Genomic DNA, 18,307 nt, shown 5'->3' with positions numbered 1-18,307 from the left:
ATTTCAATCTATAAGTAAGCTTAGAAGGCAAACTGATGCCTCTAAACTTGGTCACATTTCTCTTGAATTTAAAGAATTATTATTCTTTAACAAAATAATCCTCCTCATCATCTGTTTTCTTTATAAAAACTTCTTACTATACAACATGGGAGTTTTTAATAGCCATATTACTATTGTCATAGCCACAGATTCTCATGTGAACCTAGATCCATGAATATTTTCACATACTCTGTTTCAGCCTATGGTTGAAATAAATGTGTGTGTCTCTTTTGAATGTTGTTTACAAGTATCAACATCAATTTGGTACACAGCCTCGTTTGTTCTACTTTACTATAGGTGAGAAAGTTCTATAAAGTATAAAATTATCAGAAAAAAAGTGATATTCCAAGTGGTATCATGAATCCAAGGAGAAATACAGAGGAAATGTTTAATTATATGGGTAATTTCAGTCATTCATGCATAGAAATTACTCATACTACCTTTGAAAATAAAAATCATTATAGATCACAAAATAAGAGTATTTTAAAGCTGGAAAGGGCTTTAGAAAGTATAACTTTCAACAGTCCGACACTTTAAATGCACACAACCCTCAGTTGTTTCCATCCTGTACCAGTGTGGGTTCATAAGGACATGGAAGTAATTCTTTTCATACTTACGAAGATCTCAGAAGATGATACTGTCTGAAATTTACTGTCAATTACCCTAGGTCACACCAAAATCTTCACTTTAATTAAGCTACCCCAGCCTTGACAACCTCTTGCCAGACAGGTCTGTCTACTACTGATCCCACCTAACAACCCTTGTCAGGCGTCAAGAACATCATGCCATTTGAAGCTGTAGGACTTAATAGGCCCTTTCAAAGTTTTTATTGTGTTTGTAATTGTTCCACTTTCGAACATCCTATAGAAACTGAGAAATTGCTCGTTAACCATTCACATACACATAGTCCATTAGAGCTGTATTGCATCAACTGCTGCTTTAAGGATGGTAGATGGACCACATTCCAAAGCTCATGTGCTGCAGATCCTGCATTGCTATGTTATGCAAGGCTTGTAGGAGATACCAGGGAAACACTCAAAGATGCTTTGTTTTTCCTCTTAATATAGACATTGCATTAACTATGTGTATAAATATATATATAATAAACATATGTGTGTATCTATGTATATTCCACCCTGTTTATTAATAATTGCTTTTACATGCCAGTCTTCTTCATTCTCTACCAGACTATGAAGTCCTGGAGGCTTTTCCCAACCTCCTTCTTAAGTTAATCCCTCCCACCTTCAATCACTCCCTACTACGTTACTCTAGAATCGAGACTAGCCGTCTATAGACTGAGTCTAGATAACATGGCTTGTTTGAACCTGAAGATAGCAACCTTTTAAAATTTATTTCCATTTTTATATGGTTCACTTCCCCCACTACAATACCAGCCTCTGCAACACTCAGTCTTGTTTACTTCTTACGACACTCTTGGATGTTGCCAAAAAACCATTCGCAAACTTTTCCTCCCTTGGAGACTGAAAAAAGCTTATTGTTTTCCCAGCCTCCCCTGCGACTGTTGGTGGCCATAACCTAGCTGTAGCCCAAAAGAATCAAAGACTATGCTGCTCAATATGGTGGACACTAGGTACATTTGAGTATTTAAATTTAAATGAAATAAAACTAGAAATTCTGTTCCTTAGTCACACTAGCCACAGTTCAAGTGCTCACTAGCTTGTATGTGGCTGGCAGATGCCGTTTTAGACAGCACAAATTAGAGAATGATTCCAACATCACAGAAAGTTCTGTCATCGATACCAATCTAAGGGGAAGTCTGCTCAAAAGCCTTAGGATAGAAATTTTTTTGTGATAAAAAGATACTTAATAGAGACCTCTCTCACTACCCTCATTCCTCTTGCTTTGGAGATGGTATTGTGAGGACATGATATCCACTTGAAGTTGAAACTAGTATTTTGTGACCACTAGGTGAAAAGCCTAAAGGAAAATTCCAAAATTCTTAATAGAAGGAAATGGGAAGACAAAAGCCACTTGGATCACCGAGGTCATAGCTGCCAATCAAGCTTCGTGACTTTTTTTTATTGATGGTGATTATTTTCTGGTTTAAGCCACTGTTACTGTGGTTTTCTAGTGCCTAGAACAGTGCATGGCTTATAGAAGGAAGTCTCAAGTGTTTCTTGACTCGCATACTTTAAATCTTACTCGTCTTTATGTTCCAAGCATCTAAAACAGTTCTTTAAATATATTAGCTGGTGCGTAAAAGCTTTTTTGAATAAAATATTTTGGATAAGTGAGCATAAACTCCCACCCCAAACCAACTGACTTGAAAAGATTGACTAAAGTTTAGTCTTCTAGAAGCAAATGGAAATGCGTAACTTCATGATTGAATTGACAGAAGGAACAGCAATTTTTAGCACTTAAAATGTCTCAGTGACACCTCTATAAAGCCCGTTAATAAACAGACATTCTCTGTTTATTTTTGTATCATTTAATGTTAATCTATTAATTCTGACAGCTGTGGTTTATATTTTTAGTCTTTACATATCATGTCCTAGAATGTGTGTTTGGTCATTATCCAGGACCCAGATAGGAACAGCAATAGTATCTCAAATAACCCCCAAGCTTCTTCAGACAGCTCAGCTCCTGTTCTGGCTTAAACATTAGTAGAAATAGTGACCTTTGACAAGTCACTAAATCTCATCTTTCAAAATGAAAGCTTGAACTGGAACCAGATTTAAAGTGCTTTGATTTTATCCTGCTGAACCATGAATTCTCCTCTTATTTGTCTGCTACGGCCAGTTACTGCAATGTATCCCTATGACAGTTAAATGCTCTTTTTGGATGACCAGAGATCATTCTGAAATTATATATTCTTTACCCACTGCAAGTAATTACCATCAGTTGTAAATATAAAGAAAAATGAGGGAAAAATTGGCCAGCAGTGCCACATGGGGAATTACCTTGATGTAACAGTCATCTCCATGTACACGACCACGCAGGTTAGCACCGAGGTCATGGAACAGGGAGACCCACAGTCCAAATTAAGATGCTCTAATCACACAGCTTATTATATCCATTTAAAATGCATACTGAGAAGTAGGGAAAGAGATGGGTAGATTAATTCACAAAGGATAGGATGCAAACAGATGGGAGATCACACCACCTAAATATTGGGTCTCACCATATTTATATAAACTGTCTGAGCTAATCCATTTGTTTGTCTCTCTCTTCTTACTCAAACACATCATCCTTCTCCACTGCTGGTGTGGTTACAAGGATGAGAGTTGAAATTTGAGCAAGGCAACCCCACTGATTTAAGACATCTAGGGCCGACATCTTTGTTAGAGGGATGCGGGGGCAATGGCAATGGTGCCTGGCCACAATTGTGATTTTCCTGATAAGCAGCTATGAATTTTATTTGTGCTTCTTGGACAGAGGACATGTTGGGCCAGATTGGATGTCACCAATGGATGGCTGATTTTCAACTCACTAAATACTGAGTGCCACATATGCCTTGTACGAATCATAAATATGTGTGTATATACAGTTCTTCTATCCTTTTCTACCTGTGATTTTCTCACTTGTCTTATCGCTTTTATCTGTTCGCCATACATGTACTTACTCTACCTGTTCTTTCTATCTGTGTCTACCCTGTCTCACAAGTTATTTACTTCTCTGCTTAGTGTCATCTATTTTTCCTTTTTATTTTTCTGTTATTTTTACAATAGAATTATTTTAAAGTAATATAGGAAACAAATTGCGTGACAGATAAAACAACAGACTTTGGGGAAATTTAGAAATATAGTCCATACCAGAGATGTAAATAGCTTCACGACTAGCAGTATCTAATAGATACTAGCTGCCTTAGTATCTATTTCCGAAATGTACATCCCCTGTCTTATTATATCAGCTATCGATGTTATAAGTTTTAGTCCTATGTACCAGCTATAATGATTAAAACCTACAACCAACTAGCAACTTTAATCATAGGCATAGTAGCAGATATGCCAATCATGAAAATTCCATCTAAAAATAATGATTCTTCTTCCTTAGCGTCAGTTAACATATCAAAATTCATTTGTTGAACTGAACAGAATGAGAAGTTATATTCGAAAGTATACATTTCTCAATAAAGTAATTACTATTTTGAATCAACCTCTGGATCAGTATGTTGATAACACATTGAAAACCTTGATATTTGGATTTCTGTAATATACTTTTAATACCCTCTTCTATCACTTAGAAGCCTCAAAGATTACTAAATCATAAACAATTTGGTTATATAAAGTTAATCAAACTTTTAAAATTTAATTTAGATATATTAATTATTTTACTTATGTATTTTCGATAATAGGATTGTTAATATGTCAGTAAATCAAAATGAATGTATATTTTTCTATAACTTTATAGAATGCTGAAATATGGAGAAACGTGCTAAAGTAAAGAGGAAAAAGCATTTACTTTTGAAGTCAGGAGACCTGGATTAATATATTGACTCAATCTTTAGCTGAGTTACCTTAGGCAAGTTACTGAACTTTTTTTTTTTTTTTAATTTTTATTAGGGTTTATTTGAGCCGAACTGATGACATGATGGGAAGCAAGATCACAAATGCTCACTGTTACTTAACTTTTTCAGGACAAGTTTATTTTTTGTGAGGTTTAATTTAAATTTAATATTTAATATGATAGCATAGAAAGCACCTAACACATGTTTTGCATAAGATAAGTGATTACTGTTAGTTGAACTCGAATCAAGCCATTGCCTCATATTCCAGATGAAGAAGTCGAAACCTGAAGAGGTTAAGTGAATGTGTGTAAGGTCATACTCTTGATTCACATGAAAGCCTGAACCAGAAAGCTGAGAACATTTTGCAGGTATAACTGATGTCCCTTAGAAACATGTAGCCAGACTTTCTGATAAACCTGGTTCTGAGTTATGATTTAAACAAGTCGCTCACTGAGTATGTGTTTCCCTGCCTGCAAAATCGAGGGACTAATAATTGCCCCTACATACTAATAATGTAGGAAAGGTAGAGAAATAATGCATGGGACAAACAGCCTGTGTAATCCTAACATATAAACAGTATAAATTACAAAAGCATTTAATCTTTAATAAACTACGTTACAATTATATACATCAGCTCCTTTCATCTCTAGGTCTCTAAATTCCTCCAAAATTAAGTGCTGAGAACATTCTTAGACAATTCTTAGTTTACTAGCAAAGGAAAATGGAGAACTGAGGCAATTTTACCGAAAACTCAGGAGAAAGCAAGCCCATTGTTTCCACACCGCCTGAATTTAATAGTTCTATTTGTCCAAATAATGACCTCAATTGTCCCTATCCCTTTCCGAGTGAATACCCATCACCATACAGATTAATATCTGTACACTCTGAGTTCAGTTTAATATACAAGAGATGTTCTTGAGGTATATTCCATGAAAGGAAAGCTTTTGTCTTGTTTATTACTATATCCCCAGCACCTGAACAGTACCTGGCATACAGTAGGTACTCCATAAATGTGTGCTGAGTGAATAGGTGAATGAATGAACAAATAAATGAACTAAAGAATGAATAATACTTTTCTGCTCATTAGTTTGTCTTTTCATGACTACGAATCACCACGACTTGATTGTTATATGGTAACTTAAGCAAAAGTTTTCTTTATGAAGTCACCTCTCAGCTCAGTTGACTGTGCACTGAAATTTCTCATACTTGCACTTAACTCTTAAAACTATTTGCATATTTTATACTGTCACTGCTAGATTAAAAATGGTAAAACCCAAGCCATCTGACTCTAAAGTCTGTTCTTATTAGGAAAAGTTACTCATCTGTTTGAAAGCTTTTGACTATAAAAGCTGCGTATATTAAGTTCTAAATCCACTTAATTAGCTTCTCTAATCTTCTGATGGGAATATATAGTCAAAACAACTTGTCTGGCAACTTATTAATATGGACATATATAAAAAGGGGAGAGGGAGATTCTGTTGAGGGCCCTGTCCAGTGTCATGATTCGCCTCTACTTGAGAATCTCAGAGATTATTGGTTACTCAGTCAGCTAAGAATATGTTCTGCTTTTACTCTTCTTTGCTTTGTGTATCTGGCCCCCAACCCTCCCCATGGTAGGACTCTGAAAGGAGGAAGTCAAGAGTCAGCTATTTCTTAGGTCCCTCATCATAACAGCGTGAAATTCTATAAAAAAGATTCCTATGTCGTCAAAACTATTTCAGGTGTAAGTGACAGAAACACAACTCCAATCAATTTAAACACAAAAAGGAGTATATTGGTTCATGTAAATAGGAGGTTGCTTCAGGCATGGCTGGATCTAGAAGCTGAGGCAATGTCCCCACGTCTCTCTCCATCTCTTTGCACTGTGTGGGTGTTGTTCTCTGGCAAGAACTCCTCACTCCATAATTGGAGAGCTGCTGGCTCTCCTTACATCATCTTCACATGGTAGAATTCCAGCGTAAGATAAAATAACAACAGAACAAACCAGAAACGTCTTCTCTCCCAGTGATTCCAGTGAGGGACATGATTGTCCTGTCTTGGGTCACATCCTTGAAGGATGGCTGGGGTCAGTGAAGTCCTCTGACTGACCTGGACTGGGTTGAAAATGCACCTCCTGCAAAAAATGTCCAGTGGGATGAGTTCTCCAAATACATACTTCATGGCAGGAAACAAAACAAAACAAAACAAAACTGTCCACTGTACTATTTTCACCTCTAATAGTATATCACATAGTCAAAAAAAAAAGGAAGGCAAAGTTACAAAATGTTAATCATGGTTATCTCTGGATGGGAGGCTTGCAATTAAACTTTAATGTCTTCTTTATATTTTTCTTCATATTATTTGTTATTTTTATAATGTACATAAATTACTACTATAACTTTAAAGTTAAAAATTATTTTCAGAATTTACTCCTTTTATTGAATAAACGAATGAAGATTATTACTGAGTTTATTGTGTAGAAAGCACTCTTCTGAATGCTGAAAGTAAATGAAATGAATAAAACAGGCTTGGTCACTGCCTTCAAGGTATTCATTGTCAGATAGAGAGAACAAACATACTCATATAATTATAGCTGTGAAGCTCCTTAAACTACTTCAGCAAAGGATAATTGCTATTTAAAACTTACCAGCTCTTATTACTCACTACTTATCACCAAATTCCTTTTTTTCACAACAGAGGGATCAGATATTTAAATATAAAAATATAATTATAAAACATTTGAAATCATTTATGTATGTATATAATCATATATGTGTGTGTGTGCACATATATATCATAGCAAGACAAAAGCTCAAATTGATAAATTTTATCTCATAAAATTTTATATTCTGCCTGAAAAAATCCCATAAAAAAATCAAAAGTCACATTGCCAAAAACTGTGCAACATATATAGTAGTGGAATAATTTCTTTACTCTATAAAAATACAAATCAGTAAGAAAACTTTCAACAAGTAACTGTATGAAGAACTATCTCACAGAAAGAGAAAATAAAAGATGGACAATATGAAAGGATGTTCAGCCTCACTAGTAATTATAGAAATGCAAGAAAAACCAACCAACAAAAATTGAGATACTAATTTTCACCCATCAGATTGGGAACAAAGAATTAGTATTTGGTGACTTCCAGGTATAGAGAAGCCAACTTTCTCCTACAAGGCTGGAGGCAATACAAATCGATACGATTTTTATTTTCTCTTTTCCTCCGCTTTATTGAGATATAATTGGCATATAACATTGTGTCAGTTTAAGGCATCAACATATTTATCTGATACATTTATAAATTGCAAAATGATTACCACCAAAGTATCAGCTACCACCTTCATCCTGTCCCATAGTTACCATTTGTTTTTTGTGGTGAGAACATTTATGATTTACTCTCAGCAACATTCAAGTATATGATACAGTGTTATTAACTATAATCACCATGCTGTATACTTGGTGCAACTTTTAGTGTTATTAACTATAATCACCATGCTGTACACTTGGTTGCAACTTTTTTGTAGGACAATTTGGTATCATCTTCCAAAATGATTAACAGCAAATGCCATTGATGTAGCAATTCCATGTCTTGGAATTTTCCCTTCAGATCAGTACCTATATGTCAGCACACATGGAGCACTGGTGCTTTTTTTTTTTTTTTTGTAATGGCAAAAGACTGGAAATAACATGTATGTCTATTAACAAGTCGAATAAACAGAATGGGTTTGATAAATTTTGTTAAACCACAAGTGGAAGGCACTTCACCTCAAGTGAAGACTTGAGGAAAGAGGAAAAGCGGATCTCCGTGTGCTGATGTGTAATCTCCCAGTTAAGTGAAAAGAGGGCTAGATCCTCATTTCTATAAATGTGTGTGTATGTGTGTGTATCGGTGTGTTTCTGTGTCCTGTGTATACATGGAGTATCTCTAGAAAGATATAAAGAAACTTAATACTGGATATCTGACCTCATGGGAGAGGGGTGGTGGTGAGGGGAATTACGTTTTCTTGTGTGCCTTTTTTATTATTTGATTTTTAAAAAATTCTGTACATGTAGTTACTTTTAATAAAAAGATGAAATTATTTAAAAATTGACAGCAAAAATTGTAAATATATTTTTCAATTTTTGGGCATCAGTAGAGGACAAATCGTCAGATTATATCCTATTTGTTCCAGGAAGAATCTCTTGAAGGAAGCCTCTTAAATATGTAAGTGTAAAAATGTGATTATGTAAGCATAAAAACTATGAAGCCAGGAGGTACACTTTGCCCTAAGGAAATCTTTTTTTTTTTTTTTTTTAAATGGGTTAACCTAAACTGCTCTTTTAAATATTTCTTCAAATGTAAATCAAGTCACCTGGAAAAAGGTGAGTAAATTTGCAGAGGGACCAAGGAGATTCTTGAGATCTTAGGGGCAGAGACTCTGAAGCCCAGGACCCTTCTGAGGCTAATGGCTTTATATCTCTGATGGACGGACCTGGGTGGTCTTGAGGGAGTTCTGTTGCGAGTAAGTAACATTTTAGCTAAACTCAGGGGGAGACAGCTGCCTATGGGAAGCTTCTCCTGCTGGAAAGAAAATGGAATATTTGGCAAAATGAGAAAAGACCAATTTGTCAGGGATTCAAATGGTGGGGTTATTGAGCCATGGGATGAGACTGGTAAGGCCGGCAAGGATAAGATCCCGCAGGGGCTCTGGCTTTGTTGATTAAGGGTGTTGCTTTTCACCTTAGTAATAGTTGGAAGCCATGAAAGAGTTTAAAGCAGAGGGAGGTTGCAATTAAAAATTGTAGTTGTATATCCTTCTTTTGGCTCCTATGTAGAGATTGGAAGGGCTGCACAAGAATAGTTTCTAGGAAATGATTAGGTGTTTTTAGCCAGAGATTAGAGATTATGCTGGTAGGCTGATGGGAATGGAGATGAAGAGAGGTGGGTATATATGTGAACGATATAGTTTTTAAGAAGCCACAGACTCATTTTTTGTGGTGGTTTGGTTAGAGGACGTGAGGGAGAAGGAGTCGAAGATGATGCTGCCCTGTTTTATGGTTTGCCTATGTGCGTGAGGATGCCGTTCACTGAGCTGGGCAACCCGGGGGAAGAGCAGTTTGTATGGGAGGATGATGGGTGCTGCTGGGGCATGTCGAGACTGAGGTCTGTTTTAAGCACTGAAGTGAAGGTGTTGAATGGGCACTATTATAGTCTGGAGTTTATAGCAACAGCTAGAGACTTTTTTTTTTTGGTCAGAGCATATAAATTTTATTTATTGCATAGATGAGGATGAGACTTCCTAAGTAAGAACAAATGATGAGAAAGGCCAAAGGATGAGCTAGCATCTGTCTTAGAGGAATTCAGCTTTTAAACTTTGAGAGAGAAGACAGCAGAGAAGGAATAAAAGAGGGAGTCAGCAGCAGAGAAAGAGGAAAAAGAGAAAGCAGAATGAAGCCAGGATGTGGCATTTCAGAAACTAATAATATAATAATAAGTGACTGCTGGTAAAACAGTATGATCGTTTAATTTCTTCTTGTTTTACTAGGTTAATTAGATCGCTTAGTGACAAGCAAAATTTGAAGAAATCTTTCTTAATCAAGAACAATGTTTTAAATCAATGCTTCTTAAAATGTTCTTTAAAGATAAATATCTAGTCTGATTCTTTACAAAATCTCCAGTGAAATTTTGACCTGTGGCAGAAGTAGGTAAAAATACGGGTCTGACTTCTAGAGGAAGTTTGTTTGTGGTTTTTTGTGTTCAACAAGCTAAGCAGGGGTCAGCAAACTTTTTCTATAAAGGACCAAAGGTAAATATTTTAGCCTTTGCCAGCTAGAGGATCTCCATTACAACTACTGTTAGAGAAAGAAGTGCTAGACAACACGTACGTTAAAGAGCACCACTATATTCCAATTAAATTTCGTTTACGGACACCGAACTTGGAATTTCATATGATTTTCATGTGTCATGAAATGTCATTCTTCTTTTAATTTTTTCCATCCATTTAAAAATGCGTCTACGGCCATGCCGCCCTGAACGAGCCAGATCCTGTCTGATCTTGAAAGCCAAGCAGGGTCAGGCCTGGTTAGTACTTGGATGGGAGACCACCTAGGAAGACCAGGTGCCATAGGTGTAAAAAAAAATTAAAAAATAAGGGATTGTAAGCTGACAGGGTCCTTGCAATTTGTGAGGTCAACCACGGATCGCCTCGCCTAAAAAATAAAAATAAAAATAAATAATAAAATAAAAATAAAAAAATAAAAACGCAAAAGCCATCTTAGCTTGTAGACCTTATAAAAATAGGTGGTAGGCTGACTTCTGCTCTAGGTGATACCATCACGGCAGGTCTTGACTTGAACTGTCACCCCCTTCTTCCCTCCACCCCAAAATTAATCTAGAAAATAAAATTTCAGTTGTTGAAAATGAAAACATTAAACCCTGGTGAACAAAAAAATCTGGCAAATATTGGAGTCCAGTTCTTCCAATATTCTTCTTTAAGGCGATCTTAGTCTGTACCCTCCCAGCAGGGATGGCCGTATGCCAGTGGTTGATCAGACATAATGGTGACAGCTCCGATCAGGCTTCCAACTGCAAAGTCTCGCCACTCAAGCTGAGGTCGAATCAGAGCTATTGTCAGGAAGAATGCTATACGTCAACCCATGCGTTGCAAAAACCAGCACAGAGCTGATTGTTGAAGCGGATGTTTGAAATGTAGTTATAAGCCCGTAGAGCCATTTTGAGAATGAGCCTAACCCAAGAATTTCCTCAGTGTGAGCAATGATGTCATGCAAATTTCTTCTGAATGTTTTACATTCCAGATGTTCTCATGACCCCCTTTCAGAAAATCAGTATTATTTCTCGATAAAGTACATTCTTTAGCTAAAACTAACTCATAATGGTGACTTGAGATCAAGCCTTTATTTCATTTTCCCAGTCTTTACCTAATTTGAGACATAGAAAAAAAAAATGAGATCTTCTAAAAGTTATTGTGTAATAAGATCAGTTGAAAGACATAAACATCTACAGGCCCTACAGACTTCGATAACAAGAGCACAATAAAAATCTGTAGTTCCCAGGCTTTCTTTCCAAGGAAAATTCTCAAAATTGAACCTCAGACTAGTAGCTAGACTCTGGAAGCTGAAGGAAACTCCTCAGCTGACAAAGAGCTAAGATAGCTGTTTCCCAAGAAAACTCTTCCTCAGCCACTGCATTGGGTTGAGCCCATTGCTCAACCGCCTTTAGTCTCTGTCGAGACTACTCAATGAATTTAAGGCATAACAACTGCTAGCTCCTCATGCTGAGAAGGTTATTGAAAACAAGATGGATTTTTATCCACTCAAACGAGCTTTGGAGATGCCCATCTTGATCTCCTCATCCTTGGCTTGAAATTTAGTCCACAGCTTCTGTGAGATGATACATCATGGCAAAAGAAATCTTAAAGCTCTCCTCTGCAAAACCTGCCCCTCTTTGTTCTGTCCTTTCCCGCCCCACCGTATGAAGAAAAAGAAGACAAAACTCTCCTTGTCAGGTATGTTTCCGGAGTTGCTGATTTGGGATGAGCTGAGTTTGGATTTTATTACAAGTAAAAATACTGTCCTTACACAAAGAACAGAGTTGGTGGCTCCTTATATGGAGTTTTTTGTTTTTTTGTTTTTTGGTTTTTTTAAAGGAAAGTGAACAGGGAAAAGCAGTGGTTTGGAAGCATGCTCTGACTATCAGGAAGACTGAGAGGTTGTCCAAGATAAATACAGAACAGACAGTCCGATAATTGGGAAGCTATGGTCTGTTAATGCGGGAAGATTGTCAAGGCGAAATGCTAGGTTAGTCAGGTAAGTCAATGGAAAGGGGATGCTTTGAGAGGCATTCACATCAACTAGGATATTCCTTCACTGGAGCCTTTAGTTGACTTGGTCCAGGAATCAGTAAGGTTCCATTTCAGGAGTTCTCCCATAATTTCGGGACCCCAATATTCCAGGTGAATTGGATTCTAAGCTGAAATGCCAGCAGCCTTGGGAAAGTTTGGAATTTTTTCCTCACTTCAAGGGTAGGTGAAACGTATATTGCATGAATCTTATCATTAGTAGGGGTGAGCATCAGCCATTTTGATACGGTTGCTTAAGGAAGTGACACTAGAAATTTAACTTTTGAGATTTTTCCCACCAATATAACTATAGAAAAATAATTTAGGACCTTCTAAGTGTCTCTAATTCATCATCTGTTGATATCAGAAATATGGTGTAGAAATATGGGCTTAAAGCTAAGAAGTAGAAGCAATAAACTCTAAGCCTTAAACCACTGCTCTGAGGGAGGATGTTTAATAATGCTTATATCCGTGACATACCTCAGTAATGCTGCTTAGCACAAAGGGAAAAAATTCTGAGTTCTAAATAACTAGGAGCAAGCATGAGGTGGAAAGAATTAAATGAAAAACCCAACCAACCTTTTACTACAGTTGATGATGAGTCTGCATTAACCATGTGAACTTTGAACAATTACAGATGCAAAGAATGTAAGTTCGCTGACAAATCTGGATATTATCTGCAATTGGTAAAACAGCCTCTGACTAAGGATATGAGAATTAAGGAGGGCCACAGTTCAGGAGACACAAGAAAAAAAGATTGCCAGAACACCAAAATAAAGAGGAGGAAAGACACCAACGAATCATCTTCGGACGTCTCTTTTCTGGCATCTTAACCACAAACCTGGCAGACTAATTAAACACAAATGGACTTGTGGGGGTGGGGAATAAATTTTCTTTACCTTTCTAGGTTCTACTGACTGGTCTAATCAAATCAATATGACACAGATTAACAAGAGAAAATAACCAAATTTAATTACATATGTATACCAGAGAACCCCATGTATGTGAGAAAGTCAGAAATCCCACATACATGAGAGGTTTAAAGACAGACAGAGAAAATGAGGCATATATGAGAATCTGAGCTAAGGATGAGGTAAAATGCCTTGGGGCTTCAGAGGAGAGGAAGGTCATTTGCAGGACGATGAGAAGAGCAGATGTTCAGTAGTTAGGTGTTTGCACTGCCATATAGATAGGTCTTAAAATTTTATTTCTGGTAATAACTTATTATGAGTGAGGTCTCCAATTTAGATTTTTAAGGGAGAGTTAAAAGTTTCTCTTGAGCCCACAGGATACTGATTGCCTTCAGTTTAAAATAATCCACACGCCAAAGTAGCACATCTTGGTGAGGCCTATCCTGAATCTATGTGCATATAGAATCTGTCTGTCTGTCTATCATCTATCATCATTATATAGCTTATCTACCTTTCTATAGATTACTTGAAAACAACTTTTCCGATTTGAAGATTAAGGTTGAAAACTGAAACAACACCCCTTACCCACAGCTTGCTCATTGAGGAATTAAAATGCCTACTACCCTCATTCCCTACAGCTGTTTACCTTCACATGACTTTACTATTCTACTGTCTTCATTGGTGTGACTATCAAAAGACCCACCAATTTTTCAAGGGAAAGCATCAGCAGACAGTTTGCACCCTAAAAATTCTTTGAATGTCTTCCTTCAAAGAGTTTTGCCTTGCTATTTTCAGCAATCCTGGACCATTAGTATCTTAATCTTTACACAATTCTCATCAAGCGCTCTTGCACTGAAAGACCCACCTTGAACTAAACTTTCAATTCTCATTTAATTCTGACCCGGTTCCCTTACTAAGACCTTACCAAAGCTTTGCGGAGATTGTATTCTCCGTGAACAAGGTAAGCAATACACTAAGCTTTATCTCATCCACAGGTTGTGTTTGGGAATATTCAAAGAGCCAGCGTTCAGCAAAGTCTTTTCTAGTTGCTTCGTATAGAGCAAAATTGCACTTCTAGCTTTCAAGAATGTTTATGAATGACCAGTTTGTGCTGGCCTCTTTAAAAGATATATTACTGAAACTTCTCCCTACATACCAGAAAGACAGCTTCATTGTAATCTTGAGAACTATATAATGGTCTCAGTAATTTTGGTGTAGGAACTTTTGAGAATATATGGCATATGATACTGTTTTTGTAGGCACATCATGAACAGGATTGTCTTCCTTCTCGACCTCATGTTCATTTATTACAAGGACTCTCTCATTTCTGACCCTCTAGAGATTCATCGTTGGGTGAATAATTGAGATCACCCAATACGTGATATGAACTGGCCCTGCACTCTTCCCAATGGATTTTAAAGAGCGTGTCCCGTTCAGGTGACCCTGCTTTTGACAGAAAATACCATGTACATTTTCGTGCCTATAAGCAAAGAATTAGTACAAGTATCTGAGCAGAATTACAGGTCTCAGATATTAAGGAGTATATGATTCCTACTAGTGTATGTTTCCTGACTATGTGTTAAAAACCATCTCTAGTATTTATAGCTGAAATGGTATGATGTCAGCAATTTGTTTCAAATGGTCTGATGGGGGTTGGAGAAATAGGGTTTATGAATGAAATAAAATTAGCCTTGAAGAAGATAGTTTTAAAGATAGATGATGGATGTGTGGGATTTTAGTATACTGTTCGTTCTATTTTTGTACATATTTGAATATTTTCATAATGTAAAGTGGAAAAAAAAGTTGAGATTTATCTCAGTTCATTCAAGAGGTCAAATCTGATATAAAGAGAAACCACTTAAGGGATTTATAGTGATTTAAGAACAATGCTGAGGCTCTAGAGAGAAAAAAAGAAAAAAAGAACACTATGGGATCTTCGAATCTTTTGTTAAATTTCAATTTTTGAATGAAAGAGTATAACTCAAAGGTTTCCCAGCTTTTGTCTTGTTACCTAGTGTTAAGTGAAGGACCAGATTTGAGTTGTTTTTATGGCACAAGATGGTAGTGTTCAAGACGTTCAATTGAAATAATGTTTTACACTAGAGCAGAGGTCTTGAAACTTTTCCTATAAAGGCACAGATAGTAAACATTTTCTGCTTGGGAGGCCTTGTGGTTTCTGTCACAATGGCTCAACTCTGCCATTATAGTGCAAAGAGAACCATGGAAAATATGTAAACAAATGGGCACAGCTGTTCCAATAAAGCTTTATTCACAAAAACAGGGAACAGGCTGAGTCTGACCTTCGATCTGTAATTTGCCAACCCTGGGATCAGGATATGAGTGCTGGAATTAGACAGATCTGAGTCTGTATCCTTATTTTTCCTAGTTGTTAACTCGGTGACCTTGGGCAAATCACTTAACCTCAGCTTTAACTTCCTCATATAAAATGGGGAATTATGGTGTTTGTCTCATGTGACTGCTAAGAATAATAATATGGTACACGGAAAGCACTTAGTTAAGTGTCTAGGGTTAAAGCTCAGGGAACTCTTTCTAGCAAACCTGGATTCTGAAAAGAAAACAACAAACCAAAAGCAAAGCAACAATGCAAATTAGTTCAGTTTAGAACGTGTTTATAAACTGTTATTGTCACATAACCATCACTACATTAGTCTCTAGATGTTTAAAATGCATATGCTTAATAAATCCAGTCTTGGATTTTGCCTGCAATCTATGTCTGCCACTTAAAACAACAACAACAACAACAACAAAAAACGACAACTATATTTTCCATTAAAAAATAAAGCTACCTTCAATTTTCTGGCTTCTACTCCTTTCTTCATCTCAAACAATGCTTCTGAGATTCTATCTTCAAATTCCTACAGCTTCTGGGATATAATTTGCTTAGTCTTGGGGACTTAAGTTCACTTAAAGTGACTATGTGCCCTTTTTACTATTTTCTCAGCTATCTTGGGCTATAATTCCGTTTTGTTTTGTTTTTTTAAATTGGACCATTCCAACTTGAAGAAGACCAAATAGAAATATTTTAGTGTTCTATCACCTTTTAATATTATAGTTTTTAAACAGAAGACCTATCCCATCATTTTCTCTTGCTCTAAACAGTTGAAAAATCTATTTCTGTCATCTTTAATGTCTTTAGATATCTTCATTCACTTAGTTTTTTTACCTTCCTGACTGTTCTTAGAAGTTTTCTTATTCTTTTATATTCATCTTACAGTCTTAAAACATCACCTCCTGGGATTGACGCATCTGTAATTCCACGCAGGGCCATATGTCATACCTCTTGACCCATTTTTAATAAATGGTATTTGTATCGAAGGGCAATTTGAATCAAACTGTTAATTTCCATAAAAAATGAGTAAGATTTTCTGATATTTTGATAAAATGCTGTTCCCTTAAATAGCCACATATTTAGACGTTCTCTCAGAAAGACCGACGAGACTGCCTTGCACGATTTGTTTTTATGCTTTTAATTCAGTTGCTTTCCCAACTGCTACAAATTCTTTCATTGTTGAATATGTGGTTCTGCTGGATAATGTTAGTTGTATCAGAGAGTAGTTGTCACAATTTTGGTGCATTTTAGGGAATTTCGGTTTGGATCGCCCTTCAAATACAAAATTGATGCTACTGACCCGCCATTAGTAGGACACGGAGTTTGAGTTATGTCCCCTGTGTTGGTGATGGATTGTGCTGCCTGAGCCAGTGGCACTCCCTTTAGCATTACCCATTGTGACTAATCGCATGCATTTGCAAGATGATTAGCCAAGGTTAGGGGTACAGTCTGTGATTATGAAACGGATTTTTTTCTTTATGTGAAAAATTACTAGCTTATAATAGCATTAAATTATAATTTTGCTCCATATTGTAACCAATGGTAGGTTGTTAATAGCAATTCGTATTCCTCTGACTGTTTGTGTGTTGTTTGAGAAATAGTTCTTTTTTTTTTAAAGCCTACTGCATGAGACATAGTTCTTGAGCAGAGCCCTGTCCCATCCCCATTTTTCTTCCATTAAACACAACTTTAAATGTACCAATTTTACCGCTAAGGAGCTAGAAGTACATTTCTTTATTTGACTAATTGAGTGCTTACTGTGTATTAAGCTCTGTTCTAGTGCTGGGGATAAATCAGTCCTTTCTTTTCTGGAGCTTTCATTGTGGTAAGGGGAGGACAGTATACGAGTGTGTAAATAAAGATATAGGTAAGATGCTATAAATGAGAGGAGTAGGTAAACAAATACAGAAGGAAGACAGCGTGCTGGGGAAGGAAAGCGTTGATACTTTATAAGGTAGTCAGGGAAGGCTTCACTGATAAGGCGACATTTGAGCAGAGACTAAAAGAAGCAAAGGAGCAAAACATGTGGACATCTGGAGAAAAGTCTTTCATGCGGATAACACAGCAAGTGTGAATGAGAACCTCTTCTGTCCCTTTTTTACTTCCTGGCCGTATCATCCCTCCTGTCTCCTGTGTCAAAAACCTAACAGTCATCCAGAACTTCCTTCTCTCTGATACTCCAATTACTAATCATAATGAAACGAATAATATGGAGTTTGATAAATGTTACATCTAATCAGAATAACTCATTGGGTAGGTATGGTTTTATTTACCTTATAAATAATAAGGGCAAAACAATTTATGAGCTCAAAAAGCAAATAAATGGCAGAACCGGGAGTGAACCCGGCTCTTCCAGCTGCAAACCCAGTGTTCTTTCTACTGGGAAATGTCGCTTTGTCATTCATTTACCAAGTCCCTGATTAGTAGTAAATTCGGAAGCATCTCTGCATTCTAATCTCTCTTTTCTGACCTCTTTGCCGTGGACTTAGTCTAGAACTTGATTATTTCTTCCCTGGATATTAAAACCTTGTCCTAGCTGGTTTTCATCCTTACTGCAGTTTAAAATCATATTCTACCAGGGTCATCTTAAAAATCAAAACCAGTTGCACTGTTGGCCTTCTTAAATACTTTACGGGCTCTGTCTGCGTGTAAAATCAAGTCCCATCCTTAACATTTTGATACTCAAAGTCCTTTTCAGACTCCAGCGTAATTCCAGTTTCAG

The 18,307-nt window shown here is 36.6% G+C and overlaps 1 protein-coding gene and 1 pseudogene across 2 annotated transcripts in view; both read left to right on the top strand.

Moving 5' to 3' along the window:
* The window catches only part of LOC120582786 (cytosolic beta-glucosidase-like), a 191,004-nt gene that overhangs the window by 1,677 nt on the left and 171,020 nt on the right, over positions 1 to 18,307 (top strand). The window contains exon 3 of one of the 2 annotated variants that reach the window (XR_005647643.1): positions 12,962 to 16,362. The exons of the other annotated variant lie outside the window; for it this stretch is intronic. The gene's annotated coding sequence lies outside the window, so the exon portion shown is untranslated. Of the gene's footprint in view, positions 1 to 12,961; positions 16,363 to 18,307 lie in introns of those variants that run through there. 2 annotated transcript variants of the gene reach the window in all.
* Positions 10,478 to 10,596, top strand: LOC120582975 (uncharacterized; annotated as a pseudogene).

This window comes from Pteropus medius, unplaced genomic scaffold (assembly GCF_902729225.1).
Source record: "Pteropus medius unplaced genomic scaffold, Ma_sr-lr_union100, whole genome shotgun sequence".
In the NCBI taxonomy this organism is placed as follows: Eukaryota; Metazoa; Chordata; class Mammalia; order Chiroptera; family Pteropodidae; genus Pteropus; species Pteropus medius.
This window is presented reverse-complemented; position numbering and strand designations above follow the sequence as displayed.